The sequence below is a fragment of the Diadema antillarum genome, unplaced genomic scaffold (genome assembly GCF_040938485.1).
Source record: "Diadema antillarum isolate AM-2024a unplaced genomic scaffold, OU_Dant_1.0 seq00001455_RagTag, whole genome shotgun sequence".
Lineage (NCBI taxonomy): Eukaryota > Metazoa > Echinodermata > Echinoidea > Diadematoida > Diadematidae > Diadema > Diadema antillarum.
Window position 1 is genome coordinate 1,313,114 of NW_027272201.1, and position 11,887 is coordinate 1,325,000.

Sequence of the window (11,887 nt, forward strand, 5' to 3'; positions counted from 1 at the left end):
AAAATCAATACTGAGCTGTCTTGTCATACATTGTATAAACAAGTGTCTCGGATGTTGTGTAGGATTTTTTACGAATTGAAAAAATATGGTTATCTGTGCCTCAAAGAATGTGAACATTATATTCTGTGATTGACTTGATTTATACTACCTACTTTTTTCCTAGACAGTTACGAATAATTAACCAAAATGATTATGATAAACGATGAACTAGCATGGTAATTAATGCTTCTCCATAGATGTCTAAATAGGCCTATTGACAGCATGTTATTCTCATGTTATTCTAATTCTATTTTGTATTTCTCAGTCTAATAATATTGAAAGTAGATATAATCCCAGTCAGAAGAATCTGACAAGCTTTGAGATCACAGATATTGAAAGTTGACACACCATCTATTCACGTTATCATCATAATAACTACAACTATGCGTCTACTCTTTCTTACGCAAAACAACTATGACGCTCGGGTCGAACTTGTTACAAAGGTCTTGGTGATATTCGTTATTCCGAAGGCTCGTTATTCCGAAAGTTCGTTACTCCGAAACACACAGATTTCCTATACAAAGAAGACCGTTAATTCAAAAAATGAAAAGGGGATCGTTAATTCGAACATTGTGGCGTTATTCCATAGGTTCCTTAATCCGAAAATTTAAGAGTGTTTGTTATTCCGAAGGTTCGTTAATCCAAAAATGAAAAAGGGTTCGTTAATCCGAAAATGAAATAAGGTTCGTTAATCTGAAGGTTCATTAATCCGAAAATAAAATAAGGTTCGTAATCATTCCGAGGGTTTGTTCATCCGAAAATGAAACAAGGTTCTTTAATAGGAAAACGAAGTACGGTTCGTTCATCCCAAAAATTGAAATAAGGCTCGTTACTTAAAAATTTGATAATCTATAATGGCGATAAACAGTTCATCTTGGTGATAATGTTGAAGAGGGGAAGGGTGGCATACAGGTAAGGAGGAGAAATGTTTTTTTTTTTATATCAACAACACAATTATCAATCATGATTGTATTTCAGGTCGTCAGTAAGTCTATTGTGTGTATTTGTTTTTGTTTATATACATATTAGTGTGGGTGTTTGCGTGTGTTCGATCAATTTTCGTTGAGTAATATCCTACCATTTTTTCTCTTTTTTTAACTGCAACATCGTATTTACCACTACATGAAGTTTATTTCGTTTTCAGATTAACGAACCATCGAAATAACGACCCTTTTTTCATTTTCGGATAAACTAACGTTTGGAACAACTATCCTTATTTCATTTTCGGATCAACGGACCTTCGGAATAACGAACCTTATTTCATTTTCGGAATTACGAACCTTCGGAATAACGATCCTTCGGAATAACGAACCTTCGGAATAAAGAATTGTAATCGAAGGGTCTTTAGACTAAAGCCATGGATCTTAACGTGAATGTCCATATTGAAAGTATATAGCTCATAATTGCATCAGTAACATAATATTCACCTCTGTACTTGCACGCCTGATAAGTATAAACACATATCTTTTAATCGGGTAAAAATATATGAGATACATATTATGGTACATCCGAAGCTGCCTTGTCATAGAAATGCTGCTCACTACAGAAATACTAATATTTTGTGAATATACTTCCCATTCTGCGTTGAGCGAATCTACGCACACGATACTGGAGTTACCAGTTAATTTCAGGTTTTGTGGTATTGTGGTATAATGGGGAATATTACTAGTAATAGCAATTGCTTCCACGAGGACCTGGATAATGCAAAAATTGACGCAGTGACTATACGAACTTCGTTTTCTTCTCATCTTGCTCTGTAATATATTCTTGTCGAGAGTTCGCAGATAATCTTTGCTGAGTGAAGTCACAAGGCAAATTGTAATCAAGGTACTCTTCAGAGTTAAAAGTAGGAGTCCATTGATACAACGTATTACGTATACGCTCTTTTGTTCCACCTGTATATTTATCAATATACATATTACGTATCTGATTTAGATATATAGACAGCGGTATATAAATATCTGTATGTAAATAAGTGATTATATAGGTATACATACACAATTCATGCAGAGATAGAGATAGATGAAAACTGAGATAACGGGACTTCTGCGAGAGAGACAGAGAAAAGGTAAAAGAGAGAGCCGGAGAGATAGAATATTAGAGGGAGGGAGAGAGGGGGAATGTAATCAAATGGGATACTAAGTACAGTACTCGGATTTGTCTCTGGCCAAGCACGAATAGGCCTGTGTTTAACAACAACAACAACAACAACAACAACAAATCGATCAGGCTGTGCTATAGCTTGTCCATTGCCACGTGCACCATTAGTCTTAACATTGTCCGCTAAATGACACAATCCCACGGTCGCATTCATTATTGGTAGCACGAAATTAAAGCCGCGCGGACGACGAGCTCAAGGTGTTACCCGCTAAGCCACCCCAGAGTCATCAGGATGAGCTCGGCATCGGGCGATATAGGAAGTAGAAATAAATCCTTTTATACCGATTCGCCTTGACATCAACATGGCAATAACGTTCTCTCCGTCATACCATCAAACGCAGCCACACGCGGTACTATCTACTATCATCAGGCGTGTTGTTACACCAGGGACGTGGTAGAGTGACCTCCCTTCCACCTCACTGGTTGGACAAACCCTGCACAAGTCAAACTTTAAAAACGCTTAAACGCCTCAGTCTTCGAAATTCAAACAGTTAAAAACGAAATCCCCATAAACGTTGTATACTTTGCTTTCGTTTAACTATTCACCATTACCGATAAGGGGGTGGGGGTGGGGTGGGGTTCAACATTCGTGACTTGGTCCGTGGCAGAGACCAAGTGAAAGCTGAGATGTTGTATTCTGTAGTTATGAAAATATTATCGATTTATACGACATTCCTTTTCAAATTGAAATTCCTCTTTCAATTCGTTTGGTTGTCTGGTATGGCGTTTGGGCGACTACTGTTGAGACTTCCTGAATGCTACATAGTATAGTATAATAGTCTCCAGTATCTTTAAAGAGAGAGGCAGGCCTACGCATGTGATGATATAATGTGGATCTACTAGGGTTGTTGGTTGTGGGGTTTTTTTTTCAACGGTATATTGTCAAGTAATAATTTTGACAATATTTGACATATGACGATATAAACGAATCGTCTTTACACTTAATCCTGATCATGATGAATATTCTTTGTGCAAGTCCGAAGGTATGAACTTGAAGTACGAAATAATGGTGATGAAGTTTCAATTTCCTTGGCAATTTTATAATTTTTCACTCTTGCATCCGACTGTAATATCAGATAGGCCTTGAATAGTACAAGACGCTCATAAAATTTTTTTTAATCATTTCATAAAAAAAGGAAAAAATAAACAAAGAACACCATTGAAAAAAGTCTTAATACTCCCTATTTGAGTTAGAATTGCAATGAAGTATTTGAAGTGCCTGTGCCTGTCGAATATCAATGATCTTGATGCCTAATCGAGAAATAATTTCATTAAATGACATGAATATACTATCTATTTTGTTTCTCTTCAAAGTGAAATGACGCTCCATATTCAAGGTGACTTCAATGAATAAATTAAAAAGCAAAATGGGAGAAATTTGATTAAACCTCGTGACTTGGGAGTCGTCATTGTTCAGTTAACGACGAGGAAGTACCACTAATCTTTAGTGGTATCTAAAGACGATTTTTTTTTCTTGATTTCATAAAAAAGGAGATTATTTAAAGTATGCAGTGGGAAACTTGAGAGGTATAATTGCCTCATCAATCCAGCTCATCCCCATCGTGTGTTTAGGGCTAACGTTATTCAATTTAAAATTCCAGATTTGATATTTATAATAATATGTTCATATTTCATGTTCAATAACTTCTACTTGTTTATATCGACTTGAACGTCATTGTCATGCGTTTTATATCAGTCTTGCTGAAAGCAAAAGTGAAACGAGGCTATTGCCTATAAGAGGAAAATGCCCAACACAGGCTCCGCCTTGAAAAGAATAAAAATAAATGAAAATAACAAAACTGTTGCGGACAGGTTTTGATTTTTTTTTCTCTGTTTGGTTGCGAGACCAAAGAATAACTTGAGACAACACTTGCCAACTGTAAAATTTGGCGACGGTATGTTGGTTGGTACTGATTAAGAAGAAGAGGAGAGAGAGAGAGAGAGAGATGTTGAATGAAAGCAATCATTCATGAAGAGGTTATCTTGAACAGAATATTTCATATTCAAGGAATGTGAACTTGTGAAAATGTACAACGTAGGGGATGAGGCACTGTATTTGCCCCCACCCCCTTGTTTCCTGAGTATACGGCCTTGGTTATTAAGTAATGTGAGGCTAGCTAAAATACACAGTGTTGACTGACTTGATTTGTTGATTGACAATCTTTGATTTGTTAGGCGTAGTAAATTATGATATGCAGAAGAAGAAAGTTATTTACTGGCAGAACTCTTACGCCATACTAGACCAATGTATTTATTACCTTTGGATATGAATTTATGTGTATCGAGGGGTATTATGTTGTCGTCAAGCTGTTTCACATGCTGCCCGCCAGTGAATTATTTTTGCAAATACTTTGCCTCTTGAGCTGTTACGTGATCATTGTGAGATATTCAAAGTACATTACCACTTACCTTCACCACATGAGATGATGTATCCTAAGTCCTTTCGTGGCCGGAGAAAGTGACCAAATTTTAAAGAAAATGCGATACTGATTTCTTTCCTTTGCCCTGGAACAATATTAAATCCAGCGGAAAGAAGAATGCCTCGGCAAAATGTCCTGGGTTCACACTGTATTCCGACAAGATCCTATCGAAGCCGATCGTTGGTGAGCCGCGTTCCTCATCAGACCCAGGCAAGTCGATCTGGTATCTGCCAATATGTCTTCAGGATTCCGAAAGTCGAACACTTTCCGTACTTGCAGGTCCTTTCTGACCATGCCACTCACCCACTGCGAGCAGACGATGCGAAGATACGACCTCTAGCGAATTTGCCACCAACCGCGAAGCGACCAGGAACAGCCCCTGTACGCGCGTTGGAATTTATAGACGATGAGCGAACCGGCAGCGAGCAGACGATACCATCTTATGGATTTCGCGGGGAAAGTGAAATTTTTGCTTTACCCTGCAATCATTCGTGCCGTGTTCCGTGCGCCGCGGAGCAATTCTCTCATCACAAGTCAAGTGCAGTCCCATGCCCTTGACGCTCCACTGCTCGACCTAATGCGGGCGCTTTTGTCATCGCTCAAGCACTCGAAGAGGCAAAGGAACTTGGTGTATATAATATACGTTATAAAGGAAGCAGAGGTTAGGTAAGGGAAATACAGGCTTATATGTACATATGTATTTGCATATTCATGGTGCATTCTGTGGAAAACGGGTATTTTCTGTTTTATTTCAGCTTCAGACTTGTGGAAAGAATCGTAAAGAGGAATGTCTCCGTCCTTTGAATGAGTACATTCTTTTGATTATCTTACGATTAACCTATGATTAGCTAGGTCTTGGGGAATTCTTGATCCAATAATGATATGATATGATATGATATGATATGATATGATATGATATGATATGATATGATATGATATGATATGATATGATATGATATGATATGATATGACATGCTATGATATGATATCATATCATACCATAAAATATAATGTAATATAATATGATATGAAATACTAATCAGTTTGTAAATGATAATGATATAAATCATATTTGGTAAGTATGCGTTGTGCAAAGTGTGCGTTTTCCCCATACATAATAATTTTCATCTTTTTTGACGACCAGTTGACATTTACTTTTTCTGAAGGGGGCTTTATACTTTTCATGGGAAAAGTACAAAATATGAGTAAAGTCTGATATCTGTCTTCATTTTATTTCCAAGCCATTCAGTTTATCATTATACCTATTCCCATCTCCGCTCTGATTGCTCTCTTCTATTTTCTCCGGTATTTCTGTAACTTTTTCCTCTTAAAATTTTCGCTTTTGCTGGTTTTACTGAGAAATAGGTTCGACGTACACTGATTGCCAAATCCTTGTAGACAGAACACTCCTTGCGTCCTCATGCAGAATGCTTTTTTTTTTTCCCCTTTCTTCTTCTCTGTTTTCTCCCTTACGTCTAGTTCCTTCTGTCTCTTCGGGCCGATTCGACACAGTATTAGCGTAATGGACGCTGTCCACATAATCTGCTGGCGAAAGACAAGTTGTGGAAATGGATACCATTCTTTTCTCGGACAATGAAATGGAGCGCCGAGAGAGGGCTTAGCGTTAAAGGCGCACAGACGCTGTTGACTGTAAACATCTTCATCAATCAAGTGAAATGTCACGACAATTGCTTTTTAAGTAGCACGGATATCTATGAACTTTTCATATTTTCCCATGTATTCTAAAATGTAAAACCCTACTCGAATTATTTATCAAATGAGGTGTATGTTAAAAAAAAATTATACTCAGCTCTCGCTTTTTTTTTGTCGATTACCCACGAATAAGCCCCGTAGGTGAAACAAGAAGTCTATTAGATTAAACTCCTCCATGAAATAGTATCAACATTAATAGTGGTGAAAATTGTACTGGGCTGCTTATACTTCTATACTACTAGGACTCTGTTTAATTTACTATAATATACTCTTCTCTTAGCGGTGCTGATATTGCTAAGATGGCCATGAAGGGGCGATCATTGTACAAGCGATTATCATACTCATTATTCAAGAAAATGCCGATCAGTTGTACTTGTCGATTCAGAGTTATTCGTAGTTAGGTATTCGTGGTCAAGTTATGTAACTTCTGTATCACTCATTTCACATTGCGCTATATGAAATGAATTTTGCAGTGTTTATCCCTGCATTAGCTAACCATACTATTATCATATCATTATCATAATTATCTCCCTCTTCTGAGGATGAGACGGGAAAGTTGGCCGCAAACTTTCCGGGAGGACATTGGAGGATAGAGTGATAGTCCTGAGAGAATGCAAGGCATAAATATTCAATACTTCAGTCGTACCAGAACTTACAGCCTTCATTGACCTCACTTCTTACCCATCGTTCAAGAGGTTTGAATCTTCACCCACCTTGGAAACTACGTACTGTATATACCCCACAACCTTGTCTCAATCAATATTGGATATCGAACTACGAAAAGAAGAAGAAAAACAACAACAACAACAACAACAACAAGAACATATTGACAGTCTCTCCCCATTGTTACTTGCCTACTCTCGACAATGTACAGAAAACACTTAATTAAGGTCGAATGAGCGTAATTCTGCAAAAGAATCTTGAAAATATTCAGCTCTTTAACAGTATTTTTTCCGCAATTATTGTTCATTGTTGTTGTTTGTGCATGCTGGAAAAAGTTAATTACCTGTTCGGCTGGGGATGATTATTGTCAAGTTGGGCTTAACTTTAATTATGAGTTTGCAAGGAGGTGAAATATGTAGCCATTAATTCCCAATAACAATAACAGCCACACAAAACAAAACAAAACAGAAAAGCAGCTCCTATTCCCTATCAGGGACTAATCATGGCCACCAGTCCTATTCATTAGCCATGAATGAAATGATATTGTCATTCATAACGCGTACTTCACATGTTGTAGGTCTCCGATTGAGACACGCGCACATAGACGCACACTCCTGCCATCATTGATTGTTGACGGAAATTAGTGTCAGCTGAAGAGGCCTAGCAGGTTTTTTCTCCCCTCCGAAGTTGTCTGATGTTATCATTGGAAGACCTGCTGAGGCTTATGGTCGAGGTCTGAAGAGGAGGTTTAGATGTCAAGGTTAATCCGCCTTGGAAAGTGGATATGTCTGACTAGTAAAGTGATGCCAGACATCGCCAAACAGTCAGAAGGACGGACAGGCAGAGGTTCGCCTCTAGTGAGCCATCGCAGATAGGACTTGGGTACTAGCAAGATTTCGATGATGAGGTTTCATCCTCACTGATGGACGGATGGATGTACGGTCGTTTGACGGTAACGAAGCAACTCCGAATCCAGATACAAGATTGTGCACGCAAGATACTGTGATCTTGTCATCTTGCTGGTTATGACTTCACTGATTTCTTCTTTTTTTCTACAAGTTTATCTTCTTCTTTTTTAGACCCAACACGTCACAGTACAAAAGAGGTGCAGACAAGTGCGTCTATGTCACAATACAGAACAAGTGTCACTGTACGCTGCACAATCCAACATACCACAGTATACTTGATCGCTCTTCAGCAGTATCTTATGCACAGTATCTGTCTTAGAGGAGAAGGATGTTGGTGATGGAGGGTCATGAGCTAGGGTGACCATGATATTTATGGTTGGGATGATGACAACACGCATGGCATCACATCTGTAATTACAAAGGACCATGCTTACAACTATCTAAAAGCCGTGTGAAAAAAACTTGGAAAAAATCAAAACACCAGAATCTAAAAAATCAATATAAAGTTTAGGAATGCTTTCCTTCTATACAATTTAGAGGGAATTACTGTGTTTTTGGTAAGTTTCATTGAATACGAGTAGAGATATCATGCATGTTTTTTAAACGAAGTTTAAGAACCGACGTAAGTTGATTATCATTTAGATCATGTTGATGAAGCCTGTGTGTTACAACTGATTTTCATTACTATCAGAGTCCCGCATCAGACGCCGTTTTGTTTAATGAGCTACTTCAGCGTGCTCCATTATCGCCATCGTCAATTCAGAGAAAAATCTTATTACAATGATTTCGTATATCGCCAAAAGGTGGTAAATCATACCTGCTATTATACTTATGTCGTCAGACTAAAACGAAATATTCATTTATCATCAACCCTGAAGGATGATAGAAAGAAGCGAGGACACTTCTAAATCTTCTAATACGTTTATCACAGATTAAACTACATACGGCTTGATACTCGTCTACCTCCTCTACCACGCTCTCTACCTCCCATCTCTGTCTGTTTCTCCTACCATCTAACTATCCATCTATCTTTCTATCTTTCTATTTATTTATCTAACTATCCATCTATGTATCTACCTATCCATCTATCTATTATCAATCTATCTATACATCCGTCAATCCATCTATTGAAATATTTATCCATCTCTCTATCCATCTATATATCTATCAACCTAGTATATATCCATCTATCTATCTATCTATCATTTATCTATTCATTTATCTATCTATCTATCATTCTATCTATTCTTATATCTATCTATCTATCATTTATTTTCTACCTATCTATCGATCTATCTCATTTCATTTTCTGCAGCATTCTCCTTATATTCCAGTAGTCAAGACGTACTGACTTCTGCACGCAGAGCTTTCCAGACTGTGTTATATCATGAATCATCCCACGCCCGGGTCGATGGTGCCGTCTTTGATACCCGGTGCCTGAAATCGAAGAGTTCAAATTAAGTTTGCTCCGCTCTGAGATTGGGTTTGTAAAGATCGCAGCTCAGCGCCTGTAGCCCCCAAACCTAGCATGATACGCGGAGGTTGATCTGTTTCACGATAGTTCAGCATCGCGGTGAACACTGTCATTTCTATCTTACCTTGTTTTACCGCTCAAAATGTCAAAATGTCAGTTTCCAATAAATTTTGCCACAGCAATGGAGATTCACAAGAGAAATAGTGCTATACATACGTTTATCTTGACGACTTCGTTTAAGGGGGTCACTGAAATTTGATGGGAAATTTGTATATTACAACAAAACAAAGTCAAATTTCAGAATTGTAATGAAGTCACATATACGTTATTGTTGCCCATTATGCATTACTCTGTCATTATTTTGATTTTGTTTTTCTGTCATATACAGTCGCAGAACCAGTGTCATGTTTTGACTCATGGAGCAGAATACAAGGCATGGTAGTTGATGGTAGAATGGATTGGCAATCAGCGAACTTCGTCGTCTGAAAAACTGAATCTACCGTGAAGAAAACCGACCGGGCGGAAGATTGCGTGTCATTGGACTATGATAATTAAGATTTCACATACATTATCATAATGGTATTTTTTAACAAGATGCACAATGAATATACAAAACTGAGTTAAAGAGTGATGAAGAAATTATATGTGATTGTCTCAGTTGTTGCACAAAATAAGACATGAGCAACTTCTTGTTAAAAAGATGCTTGAAATCGAATGCTAGCAGCAAGATGTATTTCTTTCCTTAAAATTGATTCATTGAAATTTCGATCGAGAATAATGCATACTCTCTACGCTTGCGAGACGCCTCTATAGTGAGGCCTTGTTCGGTTTTGATTATGATGCATGATGGACTCACAAAAAAAGCACCGCGTTACCTCTCTGTACTACCCCCTCCCCCTCTCCCCCCCCCCCCCTTTAATGACACATTCAATGCGAATTCTTTGCTTACAGTCAGTGACCTTTCTGGGATGAATCTCACAAAACCTTGTACAATCTCATTAGGTAATGCCTAACCTTCCCGTAATCTATCCAGATCTGCATAAGTTAAGGCTAAATTCACGTCTTCTTCTCCTTCTTACTTCTCTCCTTCTTTTTCTTGAAAGTGCTGAAAGCGTATATAAACTTTTTTTTTTCAAATATGACTGACAAGGTAATCTGATTGGAATGATTCATTTTGACATTTCATAGGATTTTTTGTGATTTTGATTGTCTAAAACACAAAGAAGGTGAGCAGTGTGTAAAGAAGTGTTGATGGTTATGTACAACAATATTCTCCGATTTGACATATTTCAAATTTGAATTTGAATTTTAATTTGAATTTGAATATTTTCCTTTAGATGACTTAAAAGTATGATATGAGGAGACACTGAATATGACAACCACCGACCATCTCACATTACGCTGTAGTCATATGATATCATAGCACTGTGAGTAAAGTAAGGGTGATACTTTCTTTACGTTTGCAAGCTTGCTCTGATGTGAAATTGACGGTTCTTCGCTTTGAGATTCCAATAAGCAAACGGTGTAGATGAATTACAGCTTAACCGTCATAACTTTCTTGGTTATGTGCGCATTTACTCAAACACCCTCTGTAAGTTCGTTGTTTCTATTTTCGCATGTTGTTATTTCAGAGTGAAATGTCACGGGGAGCATGCTCCAATGTTCAACAAACCTTATATGCAATAGAATGTGACAAATATTTGGAAAAGTTCCCACAAAAGTTTCATCACATACCCAAATCAAATAGCACTGGCTGACTGGCTCTTCATGTGTTAAAGTCGAAACGCGTTCCGATATACCGCGCCCTTTCATTAAACTCGCTGGCCAATATCGTTTCATCAACGACACATGAAGAGGAATCTTCTGGTGATTGTGTTATTGGCCAGACGTTATATTCAGAGGGATATAAGCCATTGGCGGCTCTTATGCCTTTCCTTCACCGATGGGTCCTCTTACTAAACTTGAACGTCTATAGCTTCAATCTACGATCAAAATGAAAATGTCAGCGTACTATACACGGCGGAAGGACGTCAGACTGCCTTAAGGTGCTCTTTTGAATTTTGAATTCTTTTGAATATTTCAAGGTAGGGAGAAGCAGATGTTAAAAGAAAACAACAACACCGATTTGCAAATTATCCGATAGATCCTACAATTTGATTGGCTCCCTGAAAAAAAGAGAGAATTTTCAAAAAATAGTTATCAATGCCACGTTATTCTATCTATGATCACAATGTTTATCTTATGTAATACATAATGAGATTTTGCTTATACAAAAGATGACGGAAATATATTTTCTGCAGTAGTGTGATATATCATTTCACACTATGCAACTGCTCCATTGACATTAGGTCTGACACAACTCTTCTCCTGCCAATTAACTTTTTCCGAAGAATATTTTGGCGAGAATAAGAAAGAATGGAAAAGAAGCAGCGCTGCAGCATCAAAGGTGAAAAGCGCCATCAAACCGTCGCTCGTGAGGTGAGAGTTTAATGCACTTTTGACGAGTTTTT

The 11,887-nt window shown here is 37.7% G+C and overlaps 1 protein-coding gene across 1 annotated transcript in view; it reads right to left on the minus strand.

Annotated features, from left to right (window-relative positions):
* The window catches only part of LOC139709636 (polypeptide N-acetylgalactosaminyltransferase 13-like), an 83,798-nt gene extending 79,096 nt beyond the window's left edge, over window positions 1-4,702 (minus strand). The window contains exon 1 of the mRNA XM_071621595.1: window positions 4,609-4,702. The gene's annotated coding sequence lies outside the window, so the exon portion shown is untranslated. The remainder of the gene's footprint in view (window positions 1-4,608) is intronic.
* Window positions 4,703-11,887: the final 7,185 nt, after the last annotated feature.